We start from the raw sequence: 16,134 nt of genomic DNA on the forward strand, positions 1-16,134 counted from the left end.
TCTAGAGAATGTTCCACGTGCACTAGAAATGAAAGTATACTTTGCAACTCTTGGGTGGAGTGTTCTGTATAAGTCTATGAGGTCAAGTTGGTTGATTGTAGCAATTAGATCTTCTGTGTCCCTATTGAGGTTCTTACTAGATGTTCTATCCTTCACCAAAAGTGGTGTGTTGAAGTCTCCTACTATAATTGTGGAGGTGTCTATCTCATTTTTCAATTCTGTTAAAGATTGTTTTATGAATCTTGCATCCTTATCATTGGGTGCATAAATATTTAATATGGTTATATCTCCCTGGTAAATTTTCTCTTTAATCATTATGTAGTATCCTTCTTTGTCGTTTGTGGTCGATTTAACTTTAAAGTTTATTTTGTCAGAAATTAATATTGCCACTCCTGCTCTTTTTTGATTGTTGTTTGCTTGATATATTTTTTTCCATCCTTTGAGTTTTAGTTTATTTGTCTCTAAGTCTAAGGTGTGTCTCTTGTAGGCAGCATATAGACGGATCGTGTTTTTTTATTCAGTCTGCAACTCTCTGTCTCATTCTTGGTGTGTTTAATCCATTCACATTCAGCATAATTACAGATAAGTATGAGTTTAGTGCTGTCATTTTGATGCCTTTTTATGTGTGTTGTTGACAATTTCATTTTTCCACTTACTTTTTTGTGTTGAGAAGTTTTTCTTTGTAGAATGTGTGTTCCTCCTTTTCATAGTAGTCGAATTTATTTTTGCTGAGTCATTATGTTTATCTTGATTTTTATTCTGAGGTATGGAATTGCTAGACCTCTTTGTGGCTACCTTAATATTTACCCCTATTTGACTAAGTAAAAACCTAACTTGTATCACCCTATAGTGCCTTGGTTTCCTCTCTATATGTAAGATCTATGCCTCCTGTATTTAGTCCCTCTTTTTTGACTATTGTTATCTTTTACGTAATGACATCAATGATTCCCTGTTTTGAGCAATTTTTTTAAAAATTAATCTTATTTTGTTTTTGTGATTTCCCTACCTGAGTTGATATCAAGATGTTTTGTTCTGTGACATTGTGTTGTGTTGGTATCTGAAATTATTGATTTTCTGACCAAGGAACTTCCTTTAGTAATTCTTGCAGTTTTGGTTTGGATTTGCAAATTCTCTAAGCTTGTGTTTATCTGTAAATGTCTTAATTTCACCTTCATATTTGAGAGAGAGTTTTGCTGGATATATGATTCTTGGCTGACAGTTTTTCTCTTTCAGTGCTCTATATATGTCATCCTATTGCCTTTTTGCCTGCATGGTTTCTGCCGAGTAGTCCGAACTTGTTTATATTCCTTTCTAAGTGACTTTTCATTTATCTTTGGCTGCTTTTAAAATTTTATCTTTATCTTTGGTTTTGGCAAGTTTGATGACAATATGTCTTGGTGATTTTCTTTTGGGATCTATCTGGTATGGGGTTCGATAAGCATATTGGATAGATACATTTTCATCTGTCTCAATGCCAGGGAAAATTTCTGCCAACAGATCTTCAACTATTCTCTCTGTATTTTCTGTTATCCCTCCCTGTTCTGGAACTCCAATCACATGCAAGTTATTCTTCTTGATAGAGTCCCACATGATTCTTAGGGTTTCTTCATTTTTAAAAATTATTTTATCTGATTTTTCTTCAACTATATTGGTGTCAATTGCCTTGTCCTCCATTTCCCCCACTCTGCATTCCAATTCTCGATTCTGCTCCTCTGACTTCCTATTGAGTTGTCTAATTCTGTATTTTTATTGTCCATGTTTTGGATTTTTGAATGCTGTCTGTCTATGGATTCTTGCAGCTTATTAATTTTTTCACCATGTTCTTGAATAATCTTTTTGACTTCTTCAACTGCTTTTTTGGTGTGTTCTTTGGCATTTCCTGTAGATTGCCTTATTTCGTTTCTGAGGTCATCCCTGATGTCTTGAAGCATTCTATATATTAGTTTCTTTTTATTCTACATGTGGAAATTCCAGGAATGTATCTACATCTAGGAATGATTTTGATTATTTGATTTGGGGGTTTGTAGAAGCAATCATGGTCTGCTCCTTTATGTGATTTGATATCAACTGCTGTCTCCTAGCTATATGTAAGATATTGTAATGTTTTCTTTTATATTTGCTTACTGAGTCTTATCTTCTTGTTTCGTTTTGTTACAATACACCCAGATGGGCTATTAGATTGCCCTATCTTGATTGCTGTAGCTTTTGAATTACTTATGTCCAGTTACCAGCTGGTCTGAGCTGTTACCAGCTATATAAGCCCATGAGTCCATTCACTATTCTTGAATAGAATCAGCTCAGGTGTCCTGATAGCAGGTCACCTAGTGTGTGGTATAGGCTGTCACCTATTAACTTAGAGGAGTAGTGGTGATGGTCGTATGCACCAGTTCCTAGTAGCAGCAGGGGTCACACTCTGAGGAGGGCAGGATGCTGACAGCCTTCCCCCAAGTGTCAGTGAGGTAGGAGTGTATCTATTCTCTAGAGCACTCTGGTGGGTGGACTCTGCAGCAGCTACCTTAGGCACCCAATGCTTGTACCTCTATAGATTGGTAGGCATCACTATCCTCAGTCCCCTTTAGCAGGTGGCTAGGAGGTGTGGGTGGAACCTCAGCCCTCAGTCCCTGGTGTGGATCAGTGAGGGCTCTGTTTAAGAGGTAGAGAGGTACCTAACCTCCAAAACTTGCCTTTCCACTGCCCAGCTAAAACACAGTCAGATCTCTATCAGAATTGCCTTTACATTATAATAGCCACCTGGTTACCTGTAGAAATGAACGTCAAGACTGTGGGTCTTCTATGCCTGGATGGAGCTGGTTCTGTATTGTTATTTCAGTTTAGGGAAGTCAGGGAAGAATTTTTCCTTTGATTGTTAAATGCTGCTTTTCTTAGGCCAGGAAAATGGGTTAGAAATGAAAGAAGAAGAAGAAAAAAAAAACTGCAGTGCACTTTACTCTCTGACCCAGGGAATTCCAATGTTAATGAAGTGCGCTTGGGCAGGGGGGAGGGGATCAGATAGTAGAGAGTAGTGAGGCAAGATAGACAAAGTTATTTGTCTTGTTTGGTGAGGACTGTTTAATTCTGAGACTCCAGAGGGGTGTGTATCTTGTGTGCACTGGCTGGTTCCATACTGAGACTGCCCTAGATGTTTAGGGCTGCGTCCTATGCTTGTGCAGTCTCAGGAACCTGCAGTCAGCTCCTCCTCTCTTAGTCCAAAGCCCAGCACCAAGGTTTCCTGTCTGGGATGCTGCACTCTAGGCTCCAAAACCAGTCACTGCTTCCCTGGGGTTTTTCATTTGTCTGTCAGCTGCTTCAGTGTGCAGCCTGAGTGAGCTTGTTGGGTCCCCTCTGAGGTTGGTCCCTAGGGTTAGCCCTGTGTCTGTGCTTGCCCTATCTCAGTAAGCCACAATCAGCCCCATCACTCTGGCACCAGGAAACCACAAGAGCTCAAGGCTGCGGCATGGCACCCTGGCTCCGGAAGTGGTCACTGCTTCAGTGTGTGGTTTTTGCTCCCCTGTCACTCAGGTCAACTCCTTAGTTCTGTGTTTGATGGTCAGGGTTCATAGATTGTCCGTATGTAATTGATTCACTTGTTTTTCAAGTCTTTGTTGCAAGATGGATAAGCAGAAGCATCTACCTAGTCAGCCATCTTGGTCCCACCCTTATTCTTGATTAAATCAGTGACCTTCCACTGTAAGCTCCACGAGGCCAATGGTTTGTTTCCATTTTGTTCAGTGATAAATCCCAACCTTGATCACCACCAAAAGATTGAGTGCCCTTATGGTTGATATGCTTTGGCCCATCAATCAAATCAGTGCACTTAAGACATACTCAGAACTCCATACTCAGCCGATGTTCAATGTGGTCTGATTTCTCGTCTTTTGATTTCTTGACTGCTGCTTCCATGGGTGTTGATTGTGGATCCCAGTAAAATGAAGTCCTTGACAACTTCAGTCTTCTCTCCGCTTATCATGATGTGGCTTGTTGGTCCAGTAGTGAGGGTTTTTGTTTTTTTATGTTGAGGTGTAATCCATACTGAAGGCTGCGGCCTTTGATCTTCATCAGTAAGGGCTTGAAGTCCTCTTTATTTTCAGCAAGCAAGGTTGTGTCATCTGCATAACCCATGTTGTTAATGAGTATTCCTCCAATCCTGATGCCCCATTCTTCATATAGTCCAGCTTCTCAGATTATTTGCTCAGCATACAATTTGAATAGGTATGATGAAAGGATACAACCCTGACACACACCTTTCCTGATTTTAAACCAATCAGTATCCCCTTGTTCTGTCCGAACAACTGCCTCTTGATCTATGTACAGGTTCCTCACGAGCACAATTAAGTGCTCTGGAATTCCCGTTCTTCCCAATGTTATCCATAATTTGTTATGACCCATAAATTGAATGCTTTTTCATAGTCAGTAAAACACAGGTAAACATCCTTCTGGTATTCTCTACTTTCAGCCAGGATTCATATGACATCAGCACAGATATCCCTGTTTCCATGTCCTCTTCTGAATCTGGGCTGATTTTCTGGCAGTTGCCTGTTGATATACTGCTGCAGCCGTTTTTGAATGATCTTCAGGAAAATTTTGGTTGCATGTGATATTAATGATATTCCTCATTCAGTTGGATCACCTTTCTTGGGAATAGGAATAAATACGGATCTCTTCCAGTTGGTTGGACAAGAAGTTGTCTTACACATTTCTTGGCATAGATGAGTGAGCACTTCCAGTGCTGCATCTGTTTGTTGAAATATCTCATTTGATGTTCTGCCAATTCCTGGAGCCTTGTTTTTTGCCAATGCCTTCAGTGTAGCTTGGACTTCTTCCTTCAGTACCATCGGCTCCTGATCATATGCTACCTCTTGAAATTGTAGAATGTTGAGTAATTCTTTTTTGGTATAATTACTCTGTATATTCCTTCCATCTTCTTTTGATGCTTCCTGCATCATTTAATGTTTTCCCCATAGAATCCTTCACTATTGCAACTCAAGGCTTGATTTTTTTCTTCACTTCTTTCAGCTTGAGAAATGCTGAGCGTGTTCTTCCCTTTTGGTTTTCTATCTCCAACACTTTGCACATGTCATTATAATACTTTGTCTTCTCAAGCTGCCCTTTGAAATCTTCTCTTCAGTTCTTTTACCTCATCATTTCTTCCTTTTGCTTTAGCTGCTTGACATTCGAAAGCAAGTTTTAGAGTTTCTTGTGACATCCATCTTGGTCTTTTCTTTCTTTCCTGTCTTTCCAATGACCTCTTGCTTTCTTCATGTATGATGTCCTCGATGTCATTCCACAACTCATCATGTCTTCAGTTTTTAGTATTCAGCGCATCAAATCTGTTCTTGAGATGGTCTCTAAATTCAGGTGGTATGTACTCAAGGTCATATTTTGACTCTCATGGACTGGCTCTGATTTTCTTCAGTTTCAGTTTCAACTTGCATATGAGCAATTGATGGTCTGTTCCACAGTTGGTCCCTGGCCTTGTTCTGACTGATGATATCGAGCTTTTCCATCATCTCTTTCCACAGATGTAGTCAATTTGATTCCTGTGTGTTCCCTCTGATGAGGTCCATGTGTTCAGTTGCCGTTTATGTTGGTGAAAAAAGTATTAGCAATGAAGAAGTCATTGGTCTTGCAAGATTCTATCATTTGATCTCAGGCATTGTTTCTATCACCATGGCCATATTTTCCAACTACTGATTCTTCTTCTTTGTTTCCAACTTTTGCATTCCAATCACTAGTAATTATCAATGCATTTTGATTGCATGTTCCATCAATTTCAGACTTCAGAAACTGATAAAAATCTTCAATTTCTTCCTCTTTGGCCTTAGTGGTTGGCATGTAAATTTGAATAATAGTTGTATTAACCTGTCTTCCTTGTAGATGTAAGGATATTATCCTATAACTGACAGCATTGTACTTAAAGTTATATCTTGAAATGTTCTTTTTGACAATGAATGCAACACCATTCCTCTTCAAGTTTTCTTTCCTGGAATAGTAGACTATATGATTGTCTGATTCAAAATGGCCAGTACCAGTCCATTTCAGCTCATTAATGCCTAGGATATTGATGTTTATGTGTTCCATTTCATTTTTGATGATTTCCAATTTTCCTAGATTCGTATTTCATATGTTCCAGGTTCTGGTTATTAATGGATGTTTGCAGCTGTTTCTTCTCATTTTGAGTGGTGCCACTTCAGCAAACAAAGGTCCCAAAAGCTTTACTCCATCCAACTCATAAAGGTAGGCTGTACTTCAAGGAGGCGGATTTTTCCCAGTAGTCTTTTGAGTGCCTTCCAACCTGGGAGGCTCATCCTCTGGCACTATATCAGACAATGTTCTTCTATTCACAAGGTTTTCACTGGCTAATTCTTTTCAGGGGTAGACTGCCAGGTCCTTCTTCCTAATCTGTCTTGGTCTGGAAGCTCCACTGAAACCTGTGTGCCATGGGTGACCCTGCTGTTATCTGAATACCAGTGGCATAGCTTCCAGCATCACAGCAACATGCAAGCTCCCACAGTAAGGCAAACTGACAGACACATGGGGGCTTTGAATTGTGGTGCTGGTGAGAAATGTTGAATATACCATGGAATGCCAAAAGGATGAACAAATCTGTCTTGGAAGGAGTACAACCAAAATGTTCCTTGGAAGCAAAGATGGTGAGACTGCGTCTTACATACTCTGGACATGTCAAGAGGGGTCACTCCCTGGAGAAGGACATCCTGCTTGGTTACATAGAGGATCAGCTAAAAAGAGGAAGATCCCCAATGAGATTGATTGACACAGTGTCTGTAACAATGGGCTCAAGCATAACAATATTGTGAGCATGGCACAGGACTGGGCAGTGTTTTCTGTGGGACACATAGGGTCATTATGAGTCAGAACCGACTTTACAGCACCTAACAACAACAACATGTAGTCCTATGTTAGAATATATCTATTATCTTGTCCAGGTCTAATAATCTATGCCTTTCATAAAATAAGGTTAACTATGACATTTGAAAGCTAATATAATTTGTAAACTAAATTCTTGTTGAGATTTTGAACTTAATATTTTCTATTTTTACAAATTTTATGGAAAATACAAACAAAAACAAACAATGGTTTCTTCTCTATATATAGAATAAAGCAATTATATTGTTAATGGCCTTATATTGAAAATTATTTTGAAATACCTTTGTAGGGAGATACAAAATTTTCTTTAAATAGAAATATTTATATATATAAATACAATTCTGATATAAAATTTAATATTATTTACATAACTGCAGGAAACATTTTCATGCATATATACATCTTTAAATATATATATACATCCTTAAATACCTACTCTGAAAAAATAATTATACTAAAAAAGTGAACAAATGGAAGAGATTAAGTAAATTGTGATAGATTCTCTAGATCAAATATTGTTACTGTACAGGGAATTATGTCTCCATAACATTTGCTTAGAAATTAAATAGACCAGGGTATTACTTCTTTTGTGTCATATACTTAATCAGATCATGAATTTTATCAACTAAATTTGGCATAATATAACAATTTTGAGTTTTATTGAAGATTGCAGATAATTGATCTCAGCTGCTGTCCTTGGCAAATAATTTTAGAGAAATATAAAAAAAAAAACAAGAGAAATATAAGTTTCTATTAATTCAATTAATATACATGTAATCAATAAAGTGGAAACTCTGGTGGTGTAGTGGTTAAGTACTACAGCTGCTAACCAAAAGATTGGCAGTTCAAACCCACCAAGCATTCCTTGGAAACTCTATGGGGCAATTCTACTCTGTCCTATTAGGTCGCCATGAGTCAGAATCCACTTGACGCCAACAGGTTTGGTTTTTTGGTCTAATCATTAAAGATGTTTGAGAATATGGCATAGCAAAACATTGAATGATTACAGATAATCTAAGAGGCATGCTTTCACCTATTGCTAAAAATAAAACAATTGCATTAAAAACTGGAAATATGTAATGCAAATGGCAAAGTGTGATTTCTTTTGATCATGCATTCTTTGTCTATTATTTTATAAATTCTTTATTATTTTATAATAAAAAGCCTTTTTAAAATAAACATGCAAGAACTAATAATAAAAATATAAACAAAAAAGTTAAGAATTGTTATTGTATTCTTGTATCTGTCTACAGCTGGAGTTTCTTTAACAAGAGCAGCAAAATATAAATATTTAAATAAAATAGACTTTCATTTTTCTTTGACATCAAGTGTAACGCTCGGTGGTGTAAGGCTTGTAAGGTGATATTTCATCTTCAGGATATGGTGTCCAACTCTATTGAGATATATTTAATATACAAAATTTCCATTAATTGTAAGTATACAGTTTGATGAATTTTAGTAACTATACACAATCATGTACCCAGAACTGCAATGGAAGTTTAGAATATTTTCATTATCTCAGAAAGTTTCCTCATATCCTTTGATCCCTCCTGTGATGTGTGGTCAAAGCAACCATTGGCCTGTTTTCTATCACTGTAATTTGTCTTATCTTGGAATTTATATAAATGAAATAATTAAGTATGCATTCTTTTGTGTTTGAGTTCTTTCACAGGCATAATATTTGTGATATTTGTCCATTAGTATTTGTTACCTTTCATTTGTCAGCTCTCAGCTGCTAAGCTAAAGTTTAGTGGTTAGAACCCACCTAGTGTCTCCACAGGAGAAAGACCTGATTTGCTTCTTTTAGCATTCATTGTTCTTCTTGTGTGGCTCAAGTGATTCTGACTCATAGCAACACTATATGACAGAGTAGAACTGCCCCATATTATTCCCTAAGCTGTAATCTTTATGGGAGCAGATCCCAGGTTTTTTCTCCCTGAGGAACCGCTGTTGGGTTGGAACAGCCGACCTTTTGGTTATGAGCCTAAAGCTGAACCATTGTGCCACCGCAGCTCCTTTCATAAAGATTACAGCAGAGAAAATCCTATGAGTGGCTCTCCTCTGTCACATTGCAGTCACTACTAGTTGGAATTGATCCTACAGCATCCAACAATATTACTGGGTAGTATTTTGTTGAGTTCTTATGTTAAAATGTGTTTATCTCTTTACCAGTTAATAGACATGTCAGTGGTTTACTGATTTCGGTTATTAATACTAATGTGTTCATATACATGTCTATGTATAGGCGTTTATTTCATTTCTCTTGGATATATACCCAAAAGAGTGATTACTGTGTCATATGATGCATGTCTTTAACTTTATAAAATATTACTGTCATACTGTATTCCAAATGACTATAATTCATCATTTTGTAATCCTAACAACACTTGCTGAAAGTAAAGAGGACTTGTAGCACTTATTGATGAAAATCAAAAACCACAGCCCTCAGTATAGATTGCACATCACTACAAAGAAAACAAAAACTCTCGCGACTACACCAATAAGCAGCACCATTACAAGAGGAGAAAAGATTGAGATTGTCAAGGATTTCATTTTACTTGGATCCACAATCAACAACCATGGAAGCAGCAGTCAAGAAATCAAAAGTGAGTGTGTGGTCAAGATACTGGAGTAGTCAGATGCTTCCTGTGGTCCCTCTAACAACAAAGAGCCAAAAAAAAAAAAAAAGAAGAAGAAAAACAAGTGACTAGATTATATATGAAAATCTTGGAGCTCTGAACATTAAAGGCAAAGTTGAGGAACTGGACTGAGTGGACTGAGGGAGAGATGGTTCAAAAGCAGTAAGGAGTTGCCAGACCTGACCCGGTGGTAACCAGTACCCTACAGGCCCTGTTGGCTGACGAGGTGCAGTGAGGCAAACAGTGGCATTCAGGACATGTTTTCCACACAGGGAGAGACTGAGCGGTGGAGTCTGCTCAACACTTCAGAACCAGCAAGAAGTGGCCCTCAATTGGCAAAAGATAAGTATATTCATCTAACCTATCACATGGATCTAAAAACACCCCTTTGAGAAAAAACTCTCTCCCATTTACCTGACCCATTCCTACTCTGCACTGGCCCTGAGCTGACTTCAGTGATAGCTATGTTCCCTGAGCTAGATGTAAGATGTGCACTGAGACATTCTCCTGGCCTAGGAGAGGGAACATATTAACATATTAACAAATAAGGGAAAAAATATTCTGCCAGCTCCCCTAAGCCAGGAACTCTGAGCTAACACATCTCTTTTGCTTAGGCACAGGCATAAGATGTCCTTGGACTTCGAATGCCTTTCACCCCTGCATAGGCCTGTATGGGCCCACTTCAACAACATAGGCCCTCATCAACACAGTATAACATGGTATATTGCTAAAGTCTAATTTCAACTATTTCAGCTATGTGGTGGAAAGATAGGTTCATGATATTTGACACCACTTTTCCTATTAAGCAGGATCCTCATCTACACACATCAGGGCCCTGAGGACTGGTGGCTCCATGCACACCACTTCGTCACCCACAACAAGGGTCTAAGGATCAGTGGTGCCTCCCAGTCCTTACAGCCAAAAGTATTGCGTGCCCATGGTCAGGCTGCAAAACCCACCTATCTACATGTTCTAGGAACAGGGACATGCTTTCCTCACAGACACTCAGGGGCTATTGTCAGCCCCCTGCCTTGCTCAGCACATGACCCCATACTGCAGCCAGATATCTGTGCCTACACCAATCACCCCTGCTCATCTAAGACTGTAGATGAGAGCCTGCCCCACACACTTGGTGATCAACTACCTGGACTACTGAAATGAATCCATATAAGAAAAGTAAATGGACTCCTGGGCTCACATACCCAGTAACAGCTCTATCCACCTTGTGAAAGGACATTAGAGCTTCAAAGGCACCAATAATCAAACTAGCTCACTCGAACAGCCTATTTGGGCATATCTAAACAAAACAAAACAAGATGCTAGAACGCCATATGTAAACATAAAATAAATAAATGTAATAACTTATTATGAAAACAGACTTTATCAATCCACATAAAGAGGCAAACCACAATGGCTTTGGCAAGCTCCTTAAACAAGGAATCAAGAAATCTTCCGGGTGAAGAGGACTTCCTGGAATTACCAGAGGTAGAACACAAAAGATTAATACAGAGTACTCTTCAAGAGATAAGGAAGGAGATCAGGCAAAACATAGAACAAGCCAAGAACCACACAGACAAAGCATTAGAGGAACTTAAGAAGATTACAGAAAAGCATAATGACAAATTTAATAGGCTGCAAGAATCCATAGAGAGACAGCAAACAGAAATCCAGAAGCTTAATAAAAATATTTCAGAAATAGACAGCCCAATAGAAAGTCATAGGAGCAAAATTGAGGCAGTGAAAGTCAGAGTTAGTGAGATTGAAGATAAAGCACTTGACGCTGACATAGTTGAGGAAAAATCAGATAAAAGAATTAAAAAAAAAAAATGAAGAAATCCTAAGAATAAAGTGGGACTCTATCAAGAGGAATGACCTACAAGTGATTGGAGTACCAGAACAGAAAATACAGAGAGAATTGTGGAATATTTGTTGGCAGAAAACTTCCCTGATATCATGAAAGATGAGAATATAGCTATCCAAGATGCTCATAGAACCCCACACAAGGTAGACCCCAAAAGAAATTCTCCAAGACATATTATAATCAAACTTGTCAAAACCAAAGATAAAGGAGAATTTTAAGAGCAGCTGGGGATAAACAAAAAGTCAGTATATTCAGCAGAAACCATGCAGACAAGAAGGCAATGGGATGACACATATAAAGCCCTGAAGGAAAAAAAAAATGCCAGCCAAGAATTATATATCCAGCAAAACTGTCTCTCAAATCTGATGTTGAAATTAAGACACTTCCAGATAAACAGAAGTTGAGAGAATTTGCAAAAAAACAAACCAAAATTAAAAGAAATGCTAAAGGGAATCCTCTGGTGAGGAAATCAACAACATCAGATAACAACCCAAAACTAAACCATGGGATAGGTTCCCAGATATCAATCCAGATAGAGAAATCACAAAAATAAATCAAAGCTAAAACCCTCAAACAGGGAAACAGAGATATCATTGTGTAAACGATGACAACATTAAAATGAAAAAGAGGGACTACAACATGTAGTAATAGATCTTTCATATGGAGAGGAAGTCAAGGCCATATAAAGAAATACAAGATTGGTTTAAACTTAGAAAAATAGGGGTAAATATTAAGGCAACCACAAAGGAAACAATCCTTCACATCAAAAAAAAAAACAAAAAACAAAGAATCAGCAAATGCAAAAGCAACAACAATGGAAAAGAGGAAAAGAAAATATACAAAGAAAAGTGACTCAGCATTGAAAATTAAGTGGAACAAAGAAAATGTAAACAACACACCAAAAAAAGATCAAAATGGCAACACTAAACTCACACATATTTATAATTACTCTGAATGTAAATAGACAAAAAAGAGACAGAGAGTGGCAGGATGGATAAAAAAAAAAAAAATGACCTGTCTATATGCTCCCTAGAAGAGACACACCTTAGACTTAAAGACACAAACAAACTAAAATTCAAAAAATGGAAAAAAAATATATCAAGCAAACAACAATCAAAAAAGAGCAGGAGTGGCAAAATTAATTTCTGACATAATAGAATTTAAAGTTAAATCTACCACAAAGAACAAGGAAGGGCAATATATAATGATTAAAGGATCAGTATACCAGGAGAATATAACCATAATAAATACACACCCAATGACAGGGCTCTAAAATACATACAACAAACTTGAACAGCATTGAAAAGAGAGATAGACAGCTCCACAATAATAGTAGGAGACTTCAACAAACTACTTTCAGTGAAGGATAGAATATCTTGAAAGAAGCTCGATAAAGACACAGAAGACCTAAATGCCACAATCAACAAACTTGACCTCGTATACATAAACAGAATACTCCACCGAACAGAGGCCAATATACTTTCTTTTCCAATGCACATGGAACATATTTCAGAATGGACCAGATATTAGGCCATAAAGCAAGCCTTAACAGAATTGAAAACATCAAAATGTTACAAAGCATCTTTTCTGATCAAAAAGCCAGAAAAATAGAAATAAATAACAGAGAAAAAAAATAAAAGGAAAAACATAAAATAGAAGGAAACTGAACAACTCCTAGCTCAAAAATGACTGGGTTATAGTAAAAATTAAGAATAGAATAAAGAAATTCATAGAATCAAATAAAACACTTCCTACAAGAACCTTTGGGACACAGCAAAAACAGTGCTCAGAGGTCAATTTATACCAATAAATGCACACATCCAAAAAAACAAGGCTAAAATCAAAGAATTAACTCTATAACTCAAACAATAAACAGAGAGTAGCAAAAGAAACCCTCTAGAACCAAAGGAAAGCAAATAGTAAAAATTAGAGCAGAATTAAATGAAATGGAGAACAGAAAAACAATCAAAAGAGTGAACAAGACCAGAAGATGGTTCTCTGAAAAAATTAACAAAAATCAATAAACCACTGGCCAAACTGACAAAAGAAAAACAGGAGAGGAAGCAAATAACCTGAATCAGAAATGAGATGGAGGATATCACAACAGACCCAACTGAAATTAAGAGAATCATAATGCAATGAAAAACTGTATTCTAACAAATTTGAAAACCTAGAGGAAATGTACAAATTTCTAGAAACACACTACCTACCTATACTAACACAAACAGAGGTAGAACAAACAGATAAATCTAGAACAAAAGAAGGGATTGAAAAGGTAATCAAAAAACTTCCCACAAAAAAAAGAGCCCTGGCCCTGACAGCTTCACTGGTAATTCTACAGAACTTTCAGAGAAGAGTTAACACCACTACTACTAAAGGTATTTCAGAGCATAGAAAAGGACGGTATACTCCCAGACTCATTCTATGAAGCCAGCATATCCCTGATACCGAAACCAGGTAAACACACTACAAAAAAAAAAAAAAAAAATTACAGGCCAATATTCTTCATGAACTTAGATGCAAAAATCCTCAACAAAATTCTAGCCAATAGAACTCAACCACATATCAAAAAAAAAAGTAATTCACCATGACCAAGTGGGATTCATACCCGTATGCAGGGATGGTTTAACATTAGAAAAACAATCAGTGTAATACATCATATGAATAAAACAAAAGACAAGAACCACATGATCTTATCAACTGATGCAGAAAAGGCATTTTACAAAGTCCAACACGCATTCATGATAAAAACTCTCAGCAAAATAGGAGCAGAAGGAAAGTTCCTCAACGTAATTAAGGGCACTTATACAAAGCCAGTGGACAACATCATTCCAAATGGAGAGAGCCTGAAATTGTTCCTCTTGAGAAGGGAAAACAGACAAGGATGCCCTTTATCACCACTCTTATTCAACACTGTGCTGCAGGTCCTAGCCAGAGCAATTAGGCTAGATAAAGAAATAAAGGTCATCCACATTGGTAAGGAAGAAGTAAAAGTACCTCTCTTTGCCGATGATATGATCTTATATGCAGAAAACTCTAAAGAATCCACAAGAAAACTACTGGAACTAATAGAAGAGTTGAGCAGATTATCAGGATACAAGATAAACATACATAAATCAGTTGGATTCCTCTACACCCAACAAAGAGAACTTTGAAGAAGAAATCATCAAATCAATACAACTTATTATAGCTCCCAAGAAGATAAAACAGTTAGAAATAAATCTTACCAGAGATGTGAAAGACCCATACAAATAAAACTACAAGGCACTACTGCAAGAAACCGAAAGAGACCTGAATAAGTGGAAAAACATACCTTGCTCATGGATAGGAAGACTGAACATTGTAAAAATGTCTATTCTGCCTAAAGCAATCTATAGATTCAATGCAATCCTGATCCAAGTTCCAATGGCATTTTTTAATGAGATGGAGAAAAAATCACCAACTTCATATGGAAAGGAAAGAGGCCCTGGATAAGTAAAGAATTACTGAAAAAGAAGAACAAAGTGGAAGGCCTCACACTACCTGATTTTAGAAACTGTTTTATGGTAGTGAAAACAGCCTGATACTGGTAAAACAACAGATACATAGACCAATGTAACAGAATTGAGAATCCACCTAAATTCATCTCCTTATGAGCAGCATATATTCGACAAAGGCCCAAAGCCCATTAATTGGGGAAAAGACAGTCTCTTTAACAAATGGTGCTGGCCAAACTGAATATCCATCTGAAAAAAAAAAAAAAGAAACAAAACCCATACCTCACACCATGCACAAAAACTAACTCAAAATGGATCAAAGACCTGAACATAAAATCTAAAACAATAAAGATTATGAGAGGAAAAAATAGGGACAAATGCTAGAAACCCTAATAAATGGCATAAACAGTACACAAAACATTACTAATAATGTGCAAATACCAGAGGAGAAACTAGATAACTGGGAGCTCCTAAAAATGGAACACTTGCACTCATCTAAAGACTTCACCAAAAGTGTAAAAAGGCTACCTATAAACTGGGAAAGAATTTTTGGCTATGACAAATCCGATCAGTGTCTAATCTCTAAAATCTACAAGATATACCAAAACCTCAATAACAAAAAGGCAAATAACCCAATTAAAAAATGTGCAAAGGATATGAACAGTTAATTCACCAAAGAAGACATTCTGGTGGCTAACAGATACGTGAGGAAATGCTCATGACCTTTAGCAGTTAGGGAAATGTAAATCAAAACTACAATGAGATACCATCTAACCCCAATAAGGCTAACGTTAATCCAAAAAACACAAAATAAATGTTGGAGAGGTTGTGTAGAGACTGGAACACTTACACACTGCTGGTGGGAATGTAAAATGGTACAAACACTTCGTAAATCAATTTGGTGCTTCCTTAAAAAGCTAGAAATAGAATGACCATATGATCCAGCAATCCTGCTACTTGGAATATATCTTAGGAGAAATAAGAGCCCTCACACAAATAGGTATTTGCACATCTATGTTCATTGCAGCCCTGTTCACAGTAACAAAAATTTGGAAACCACCTAGGTGCCCATCAACAGATGAACGGGTGAACAAATAATGTTATACTCACACAATGGAATAGTATGTCATGATAAAGAACAAGGATGAATCTGTGAAACACCTCACAACCTGGATGAATCTGGAAGGCATTATGCTGAGTGAAATTAGTCAGTTGCAATAGGAAAGCTATTGTTTAAGACCACTATTATAAGAACTCAAGAAAATGTTTAAAC

This window comes from Loxodonta africana, chromosome 13, assembly GCF_030014295.1.
Source record: "Loxodonta africana isolate mLoxAfr1 chromosome 13, mLoxAfr1.hap2, whole genome shotgun sequence".
NCBI classification, from domain to species: Eukaryota; Metazoa; Chordata; class Mammalia; order Proboscidea; family Elephantidae; genus Loxodonta; species Loxodonta africana.